The sequence below is a fragment of the Aplysia californica genome, unplaced genomic scaffold (assembly GCF_000002075.1).
Source record: "Aplysia californica isolate F4 #8 unplaced genomic scaffold, AplCal3.0 scaffold00331, whole genome shotgun sequence".
In the NCBI taxonomy this organism is placed as follows: Eukaryota; Metazoa; Mollusca; class Gastropoda; order Aplysiida; family Aplysiidae; genus Aplysia; species Aplysia californica.
In genome coordinates, this window is record NW_004797601.1 from 826140 (window position 1) to 837523 (window position 11384).

Consider the following 11384-nt stretch of genomic DNA (forward strand, 5'->3'; position numbering starts at 1 on the left):
GGGGTGTGCGAGCGACTGTCCAAGATTTTTTGGGGTTCTTTTAGTGTATAAACTTTTTAAAATCTGATATCAGAGTCAATTCTTTGTGAGAGAGGGAGAGAGAGAGAGGTGGAAACGACAGGGAATTTAAATGGAGATGTGCTTGTCTGTTTGTGCTTTTGTTCACACTTGTATATTTTATCACATTAAACTGCGATGTTTGTTCTGTACAAGAGCTGTGGTTGCTTTACGAGTCGGTCAATATGTGGGTGGGCGGTTGGAGGGCGTCACTGATAACTCACATCTGTTCTTTCCCTCTATTGTTTCTGTCTATCTGTCTTACTTTTTCCCAGCTCTAAATGATCGTTGTTGCGTCGATGTGTTTCTCATTACTCAACATACCCAAACTGGATGTGTGGTTCTCAGCTCTCTGAAAGCACACAACATCAAAACTTCCAGCAGTCGTTGCTGCCACTCGCATTCCTTGGAGACTTTGGTGTGTCAGTCACACACTCACACTTCTGCTTGGGTTATGAGAGGAAGTTTTGTACTTTAGTCTCTCAGTTCTGGGGCAGGTTCAGCTATGTTTAGAAAGACATGCTGAGAAAATGTCGATCACGACAGAGAGAACAGGGTGGAGAAAGTATTCACACTTTTAAAAGAGTGGTAGGCTACTAGTACTAGTATTTGTAATTCTTGATCCTCCCCAAAAAGTAGTCTTTTGAAAAATAAAGTCAAGAGTTTGGAGACTTTCGTGACTGACAGCAGTGAAGTCGAAACTGTGCTTCCAGAGAAATTATGTTACAGAATTTCTGAGATATCTGTCAGGATATATGTCATGTCTGTGAGTGACACTGGGATTGTGTGTGCTCACAAGATCAGCATGGAGTTTTAGTAACATTGGTTTCAATCACAGCAGATAAGTTGAAGCTGCAATATGATGTTTTTGAACACAGGATAAGAGACATGAGTGGTGTTGCTTCTATGCTGACAGCACTTAGAGAGGATGACCTCAATGGTTGGTGGTGGTAAGATAAGAGATAAGATTTATATAAGATAATACTTTATTGTCCCTGAGGGGAATTTTTCTTGGCTGTACCGGACCGTGTTCCCATTAAATTAAAATTCAATATGAAAAGAAAAGTAAAGCTGACAAAATGTACATATCACAACAGATGCATCATTCAACCACATTCAGAAATTTATTTACAAGACCTTTAGAGTTACATAGATACACATTGGAAAAAGTTATACACATTGATGTTTAATCTGACACAGTAGCCTTGAACCTTTTTGCCATTGAGCAGCGGCGGAAGTAGTTGATCTGTGAGTGCCAGGTGCTATTTGCTCCAGTTTGTTAAGTGTGTGTTGAACGAGGAGTTTTGGCTTGGGAACATTTGTGTACACTACTTGTACATTGTACGTCTGTGTGGATGTCGTCAAACATGAGCAGTGGGTAATGATGCAATAAACAACCCTCGGCCCACAGGTAGTATTTCGGTCTTTGCTCATAGCTCAGACCAGCTCGACCCTTTGAATTCAAAGTAACTGTGTGATGATAAACCGCTGCATTTCAAGAGTTTGGCAAACAAAATGAAAGTTATGTAAACAGTTTAGGACCGATAGAAAAAATATTTTATTTGCTAAACTTTAAAATATATCCATATTATATTTTTAACTGTGCTCCAGAGTTGTTTGTAGAATTTTTAAAATCTAATATTTCTTGGGTGTAGTTTGGAAGGTCATATTTTTAATGCTCACTCAACCTGGATTTTGATTTGTCCACGCGTATGTACTGTTTTAAGTTTAAAATTGAAAGTTTGAAGAACACGGCTTTGGACGTCGATCTTGGCGTCATTCAGAATTTGTGAGGAGGAAAATGGCTAGCAGCAGGGATTCAGCCAAGGCCTCTTTTTATTGGGATGGGAATACATCATTCAGTAACATAGATTTATATATCCGCTTGATAGTTAGTAATAATAGTGTCATATCGTGTTTCTACATTTGATTACAGAATATAATAAATAGTGTAAATTATAGTGAAATGATTAGGCTTTTCACTGAACTGCCAAAGACGTGAGTTTGATTCCCTCTTGGGGAAGTTTATATAATTCATGCATATTTTTTCAAGTGTCTCCGTCTTTCTCTTGTGAGGATGCAATACCCCTCTCAGCCCGGGTCTGTCCTGACGGGCAGAGTTGAGGCAGCCTGCCTCCTAAATGATGTAGTTTGTATCAATCACTACAGTTACCATACAACAGTCAAATGAGAATCCCCGGCTCTGTGTCATGCAGCTTAGGAGGATCATTTTCTCAGCGTGGGGAACGGAATTTTGTAGTTGCTGTCTTGCCTTGTTCTGACCTCTATACGAAGAAAACTTTTCAGAAGCAAGTCGGTGTGTCTCTACTTCTACTGGTGCAAATCTAGAACTTGATCATGCTTCACTGTCACTTTTCAGTCGGCAACAAAGGAAAGTACGTGTGTGCACATATTATAATTAAATATATACAGGGTTTTATTGCTGTTATAAAATTATATGTTCTGCCCATGAATGGTAAGACTTGAAACATCCTTTGTCATCATCTTTTGTGATCAATAAAACGAAGCAGAAGAAAATGAACCGAAACCAAGCTTTGGACAAGTGTTTCTCTTGATGTGGGTCTGCCTTTGCCGTTGGTTTGATTTTGAAGTTCAATGTTCAGTTGAAGTTTTTGAGTTTGGTTACAGTTAGTTCAATATCTTTCCTCCGGCGCCTGTGACGTAGCAGTTAGGCGCTTCGCTGTCGCACGACGCTGGAGACCTGAGTTTGATTCCCGAGTGGGGAGAAAATTTGATAAAGTATCTCAGTTTTCGTGCTGGGATGTTGTATCCCTCTCAGCTGGGGTTGACCCTGACAAGCAGGGTTGGAATCCTGCCTCCTAAATGGTCTAAATCGTTTCGGTGGGGGCATAGAACAAGGCAAGTAAGTAACTACCTCCGGTAATTAGTGGTAGACTGGAAGGGACTAGAGACAAACTCTGACCAGTCTTGCCTCATCTAGATCTATCTTGCGAGATTGCCATTCGCAGAGACAGAATAAGTAGCTACTAGTTACCAAAACAAAAGTGTTTTATGGCGCTCGCAACTGCATAAGGTCATCATATGAGTATGATAAGCGCTCGGGATTAAACTTTTCCAGTTTTGTGGGAATTTTGAATTTTGCTCGGTTGGCGGCAGAAGCTTACTTTTATTTATCGATTTTAGGACCTCCAAGTGGTCCAAGGGATCTTTAACTTAAACGCGCGCATTTTGCACCCGGGACCTCTTTTTTTCCCCTTATCCGAGAAGGCTTGGTGTTAGATTAGATCTTACACCTACCGTACCATAAGACCAGGGGTGTGGCTAAAAGATCAGTAAGAAGCCAAGGAGTACCCAGTAGAAAGGCTGCAGAAAAAGCCAGGAGCCCAGAGGAGGGGGCAGAAAGTGGAGATGAAAGCAGACGACAGAACATGGTATGAGAGCAAGAAAAGATGGGAAAGTGAAAGGAGAATACGTTTTATTTTAAGAAAAACATTTTCCATCGCTGTTAGGTTTCGAACCCAGGACTTATTGAACCTATGAAAGGAGAACACCGTAAACTCTAGGCCACAGGGGCCCCCTGTTTGTTACCCTATTTTAACACCTCGAACTCGAATCTTCGGCACTTACATGATCTCACTAAGTGCCGTAAAACTTAAAGAAACAACATAAAAAACCCCATCAATACAGTCAGTGGTTTAGAACAAACACAGGGCTGTAATTGTCTGTCCCCGTGGTTTTATGCACCCCGCATAATTTAGCCAAAATTGATTGTTTTTTGCATAATTTTTGATTTTTTCCTTTATCAATCTTTTAAAAAATTAACAGATTCGCGTCATTTCCCATTTTTGGGCTCAGTTTGCATAATTTCACAATTTTTCTAACATCAGCACTCAATCTTCCATGTCTGACACATTTCGTTTTATTGTCACCCTTGCACAAAAGCAGCAACAAAATAATAAAAGAAGAAAAAAAACCCAGCGAAAGCAACAACAACTATAACAACAACAACAATGCGGCGACAAAACGAGGGGGACAGAATTGTCTCGACACTTCAATCAAGTGAAGTCCAAGTTGAACCCCGGCTGGTCAGTGAACCACTTACATGAACATCATATGATGTACTATGTATTATTATGTACCAGTATTGTTGTAAAAATCAGTGTCCAGACTGCAATCGCACCTAGAAGCACTCGAGAATAACTCTGGCCAGTATTTGAAGTGGGAAGTGTCAATAGACTCAATATTGACTGGACTTTGGTTTCGTTCCGATTGCATTGAACTAGTCCACACTGTTTGTGGTCTTTTGGGGTCAAACTGCAAACTGAACTTGATAGAATTAGGCCAGCCACACCTGGGCATGCAGTGACTCTTAACCTTTTAATCCTGGGCAAATTCTCCCTTCAGTTTGTGGGTTAATCCTCACACTCAAACGACTACGGTCATCACTGAGGTGAACTTACAAACTTACTGTCGTCGATCGTGGTCACACCTTGTGGGTGGTGGTAGTGGTAGGCCAATTTATGTAGATTTAACATTTCATGTCAACTGTCTTGGTTGTTTGTCTTCTTGATATTCGAAAAGTCAATATCAATTTGACCCCATCCCCCCCCCCCCCCCCACACACACACACAGCACGCCATCCCACTCCCACCCTCATACCGCCTTTCGGAACTCACTTGACCTGCTATACTCTGTCTATACTACGCACATCTTGGCTTTCCACTCTCAGTGGGGCCATTTTTTAAATCATACATGAAACTTGAAAGATGCGTTTAGATTGTTTTGATGAATGGGGGTCTCAAATTGATTTTTATCTGTTCTTCATACCAGCTTGGACACGTGGTAGTACTGGTAGGCCCTCCATGCATTATATAATATTACCCCCCCCCCCCTCTCATCTCTCTCCGTCTTTCTTCCCTCTTCCATTCTTTCTTTCTTTCTTTCTCTCTCCTTCTCTTCCTTGCTCTCTCGTCTCTCTCTCCCTTGCTCTCTTGTCTCTCTTCCCCTCTCTCTCCCTACCACAATGTGTGTGTTATTAGTGTTATGTATCACGTTTCTTGTTTACCTGTATGCACTTACACTCAGCAAAGGTCACCCGTTGACCCACTGTCGTCAGAACCATCAGCTAACGAATCTCGATTGCGGTCAAAACTTGTTTTGCCATTCATTGACCACACTCCGACCGATGGATACTCGCAGTCGCAGAGATAACCGTATATTGGACTAAAGCCAAAGGAAGAGTTTAGAGTACTTTGTGATGATGTTTAAAAAAAATGGCGCATAAGGTTGACGTCCCTTTAAAATTAAACTCTGCCATAAGATTATTCTAGAGACGGGGCAACTGACTTTACTGTCCATCTCCACACAGACCCTCATCAAGTGAGTTAACGTCATTTGCTAAGTCTGAACAGCTACCCTCCATCGCCACCACAACCCCCCCACCCCAAACAACAAAAGATTGAACAAAGCCCCACTGGCTTTTTGAACAAAGGGTATCCCCAATGTTTTTGGGCGATAATTTAGGAGGATACCGTCTGATCTATCTGCACACCCGAGCGAATTTATAAGAGTTCCTCCCCTCTGTTGGGCAAAAGGTTGGTAGTTTCTGTGGCGTTGCCCAAAACCAATCGTATACATGTAATCTAATAATAGGATATGATATGTAATACATGTATAATAATATATTCCATGGGGCTGAGCTGAAGTGAACAAACCGGCCAGTCCACCCTGTCCACCCGATGATGCTGCTGGAAATTGCTGAGTTTTACAACATCTCAAACTTTTTCGAAAGCAATTCTTGGAATGTCTTGAAAACAGACTCCGAATATTCTTACGATTTTGATAGAGCAGGCGGAACATTTTGCTTTCTGGCTCATGGTATCTCAAAACGGCCAAACATGTCAGATAGATCCGAACTTTGTAATTCTTATTTTTTAAAAATAAATATATATATATACATAATATGTATATATTATATATTTTTTAAAATACGGTGTCATATTATTATCCCGCAGCGAATTTTTGGGGGGCTGTACAGGACCGTAAAATACATGCAGGTATACATACAAATTTGAATTATTATATTGTTATTACTCTCATTAAGTTAAAATTCAACATATGAAAAGAGAAGTAAAGCTGTCAAAATGTACACATCACATCAGATGCATCATTCAACCACCTGCAGGAATTTAATTACAAAACCTTTAGAGTTATATACATACTCGAAAGAGCAATACACATTGATGCTTATCCTGACAATAGCCTTATGCTAGAAGGTTAAAAAAGATCTTCTTTTATATCTTTCTTTCTGGAGTAATGGTAGGGAATTGTCAACAACACGAGCACGATACCTGGAGGATGTTGCTAGGTCCCATAGTCAGAGAAGGCGGGACAGTTGGTTGAAGAATCTCCTCCCTGCAGAGAGTTCCGACCCCCGTGAATACGACCGAAGGGTCCTCTGTTGTCCAAATCAATGTTACCTCCCGCCATCCCCCATTTAGGCATAGCACACAGGCGCCCCGAATGCTGCCGTCATCGAAAAGTATGAAGTAGGTAAATCTGGACTCGTCTATGAACAGCACATAATTTGGCCACTCGCTACCTCAGAATTACAAAGTTCCATCTGACATTTTTGGTCGTTTTGAGTTACTAAGACAATGAGATCAGAAACCAGATTATTTGCTCTATCAAAATCGTAAGATTGTTTAGAGTCATTATCAAGATATTCAAAGAATTGTATTCGTAAAAGCTTGACATGGTGTGAAACTCAAAATGTTTTGGCGTTAAATTTCTCAAAACATGGTATTGTGCAGATAGAACTTTGTATTTCTGAAGTAGCGCACTATTGACGTGACCATGGCTAGAAGTGGCTATTCACCTTACTGCACGCAGATTCGAATGATGATTTCATTTTTCAACAAGATGGAGCACTGCCCTATAGTGGCATTTCTGGGTTCGAGCTTATCTGAACGGAAACGTGCCTCACGGTGGGCTGGAAGGAGAGGTGCTAGAGACCTCGCACTGCGCTTGGCCTGCTAGACCCCAAGATCTCACTGTGCGGGACTTTTTTGTGAGGGTATGCCATTGTAAAAGACAAAGTTTATACTCCACCACTTCCAACAAATATCGATGGCATGAAAGATCGAATAACAATTGTTTGGAAGGAATTCTCGTTTTGGCTTAATTCTGTCCGTGCTGCCGGTGGTGGCCATACTGAGCACTTTTAAAACACGAAATAAAAACTTGAAAGTATGTAAAACACAATATGAGTCCAAGCTAGAATTTTCCATTGTTTTTCGTTTTTGAAATATTGCGTGATGATTTTGGCGTATTTTTCTTTAATCACCCTGTATATTAAGAAGACAACAATGATAAGTGTAAGTGAAATAGACAAACAGTCTCGAAGTCGAAGGCTCATTGGCTGGATGTGTTTCCCTTGTCCCGTCAGTCAAGTCTTGACCATTGACCGAAGCAAAGTCCCTTAAATTTTAATCCACTGCACTTGAATCTAGGTCAGTATGACCTTGTTTTCTTTTCAGGTCAAATACATTTCAGGCAATCGAGGCATTCCAGCTGTTAGCAATATGATCAACATAATGTTGATGTTGTCATCAGTTCAGTGAACCCCGTTTCACCCCTGTGACTCACCCCACCCTCCCCAATATACGATAAAATCGCAGTTTGGTGTTGCGGGTGCATGTGATGTCAAAAGTAAGAAGGTTCATCGCCACATTGGTGCTATATTGTCTTGTGTTGAGTTGGATTGTAGGCCTAATATGTGGTCAGTGCATGAAAACATAAAGTTTGATGAAGCTGCAGCGACGCTCGTAAATCGAAGATGTTGGCAGACTGAAAACAAATTCGAAACAGTGATAGGGCCAGGTTTTAAAAAAATTAGATAGATGAAGGTTGCCTCAAACAAAACATAAAAAAAGAAAGAATGGCTCTATCACCGCTTAGAATTTTTTTTCTTCAGTAGGCCATCGTCTGGAAAATATGGGAAACCTGAAGTACCTGTAAAGGACCAAGACGGGAAAAGCATTTTTGAAAAGGAAGCTCAGTCTAAGCGATGGGTAGAGCATTTCAACAGTCTCCTGAACAGACCACCACCGAGTAACCCACCAAACATACTGCCAGCAAGAAATGAGTTACCTATCTGCTGTGATGCTCCATCAAAACAAGAGATTCTGGATGCCATTAAGAAGCTGAACAAAGGTAAAGCGGCCGGTCCTGACCAGATTCCACCTGAAGCCCTAAAAGCAGATGCCAATGTGACGGCAGACATCCTACTCCCACTGTTTACCAGGATCTGGAATGAGAGCAAGTTCCCAAAGGATTGGAAAGAAGGACACCTCGTGAAGCTTCCAAAAAAGGGGGATCTCAGCAACTGCAGCAACTATAGAGGGATAACTCTTCTCTCAATACCAGGTAAGGTCTTCAACAGAATCGTTCTGGAAAGAATCAAAACAGGAACGGATCCAAGACTACGGGATGAACAGGCCGGTTTCCGGAAAAATCGCTCAACCACCGACCTGATTGCCACGCTGAGGATTATTGTGGAACAGTCCCTGGAGTGGAACTGACGGTGGCGATGGATTGGACATACTCTCAGGAAGTCAGGCAGCTGCATAACAAAGAAAGTTTTGGATTGGAACCCACAGGGCAAGAGATCAAGGGGAAGACCTCGTGGAACTTGGAGAAGAATCACAGAAATCGATGTACAGAAAAGTGGGAAGACATGGAATAACATCAAGAGGCTAGCCCAGGATAGAGAAAAGTGGGGGATGTTTGTCCGTGGCCTATACCCTGGTGCAGGGTGAGAAAGGCAATGATGATGATGAGGCCATCGTCTCCGTGTTTCGTATATCCCTACAGTCTCAATTTTCATGGAATAACTTGATGTGCACTATGTTTTCAGGTGGATTAGATTAGATTAACCATCAATGATCATGCCTATATGGAGAGATAAGGGCAGAAAAGAAACGCTATGAACAACAGTTAGATGTCATGACAGAAATTGGAAGCCTATATTATTAAATTGTCAACAACAAAGCTAGGTTATGTTGTGCAAACAATCACTGATTTCATAGCCACATAGCCACCCTAGAACTAGAATTACAAGTTATAACAGCTCAGTACCTAGATCTTGTTTTGAGAGATTTGACGTTTTGAAACAATGAGTTTCATGACATGTCAAGCTTTTTCGAATGCAATTCTTTGATTCTATCTGGCCCCGCGGAAAATTGCATTTTTGAAATAAAAAAATTGCAAAAAAAATTGCAAGGTAAATCGCCTAAAAATTGCAACCTTCTCATCCCAGGCACATTAGTACGGGCTTAATATTTTTGTTTTTAAAAAACCATGACAATTTTGAGTACCGGTAGCATAAAAGCAGCACAGCCTTTTAAAAAATCATGACAAACAATACAAATTCATCAAATGTTATTAACAGCATTTACTAGTAACAACACACGAGTACGTTAACAATAAAGTTATCGACCAAATATAATATGATAACGCGTGACACAAAATAATGGAAACCTCGGTTTTCGTAATAACTTTAAAATAAAGGCATAAAATTTGACCAAATTTAGTACATGCCGGGTATTTGGTTCATGCAAAAATCTAGAAGTGTATGAGTATGAGGTTTAGTCTATAAAAAAACCCCCCAAAAAATTGACGAGAGATTTTCGAAACAACCTCTAAATACAAAATAAGCTTATGCTCCAATCAAACCAGATCCTGTTCTATTTTTCTCTTGAAACCTTCGATACACCGGTAATCTGTATTTAGATCTATTTCAGATATTTTCTCTCTTAAAACCGGCATGGTATTGTTTTAAAACTAAGTCAAATCGTAAAATACAGCAATTTTTTTTCCATTTATAAACAATAGTAATACATGTACAAATGTAGATTTAGATCATTTCTATAGCACCCACTCCCGTGTGAATGCAGCTTAAGGCGTTTTACATAACGGGGTGTTTACGTACACGGTACACGGACACCTAGCCTCAGTGTCTACGTACACGGTAACCGGGCAGTTAAGAATTCCAAGTTCAGTTTTTGTCATCCGGTGTTGCCTTCAACTCCAACCCTCCCCCGACTGTACATTACAAAAAAAAAAAAATCAATTATTCTCCCATTCCAGAGCCCTATACTTCGTAGCGCACAGACTTTGAATGAACTTTGGTGACCCCAACCGGTACTCACAATGTGATGCGAAAGCACAGGTTCACTGACCGGTAACGATAGCGAGCCCGACAAGACGCGTGTATAACTTTCTTTTTTTTTATTTCAACAAGTGACAGCACTGTACAAATATTGGTTAATTTTCATTCCGGTGGGTTACCGTGTACGTAGATACTGAGACCAGGTGCCCGGTTACCGTGTATGTAGACACATGCATCATGTACGAACAAAATTCACGCGCGCGCACTCACACGCACACACACTCACGTACACCTCACACACACACACACACACAACCTACTTTCTTATCACACGCGCACGCTTACACACATTAGATAAAGGCCTAGCCTATGTCTCAGTTTGTGTTGTACATGATGCATTCCGGCCTGAATTTCCGGTTATAGTAGTTATAGTTATTAGTAGTTATAGTTATTATAGAGCTTTTAGAGTACGCTCAGTAGGCTTGAGCTGGGCCGATACCATGATTTACGTAGGCCTATCGGCTCTGTACTCGCACCATTTCGTATTAAAAATTCTGTTAAATTATTGCGTTGATGTATTTTTGCCTAAAACTGCAAGAAATTGCGAAAATTGCAACAAAAAAATGCGGGTTTATTGCGGAACTCGACGAAAAACGCGGCCGCAAGTGCAGCCGCAAGACCGCGATTTCCTGGAGGGCCAGTTCTATTGATAACCACTTCGAACTGTCTTACGATTTTGAAAGAGCAGATAGAACGTTTTGTTTCTGACCTCATGGTCATGGCTACTCAAAACGACAAAAAATGCCAGATAGAATTTTGTGATTCTAATACTCAGCGCTCTGTGGCATGATCGAATCGGTTCGGTTCGGTTTTCTAGCCATGCCAGATTGAAGGCGCAAAGCGGCTATCGTGGTACCAACCAATCATCCGACTCGTCGCCTAAAAAACAAACGTATTTATTGTTTTCAGGCGACGAGCCAAGCGATCGGTTTGTATTAGAGAACCGACCCCCCAATGGGCACTCCGTATAAGCGACTGGTGCCCACCACGTTCACAAAGAGTTCACTGATGGTTCGACTGTCCTCCCCATGTAACGTGAGTTAGCAAAGACAGATGCGCGCACAGTAACAACATGTCTCGTGAAATGTCTCAACTGTTCACACCTGTGTCTAGA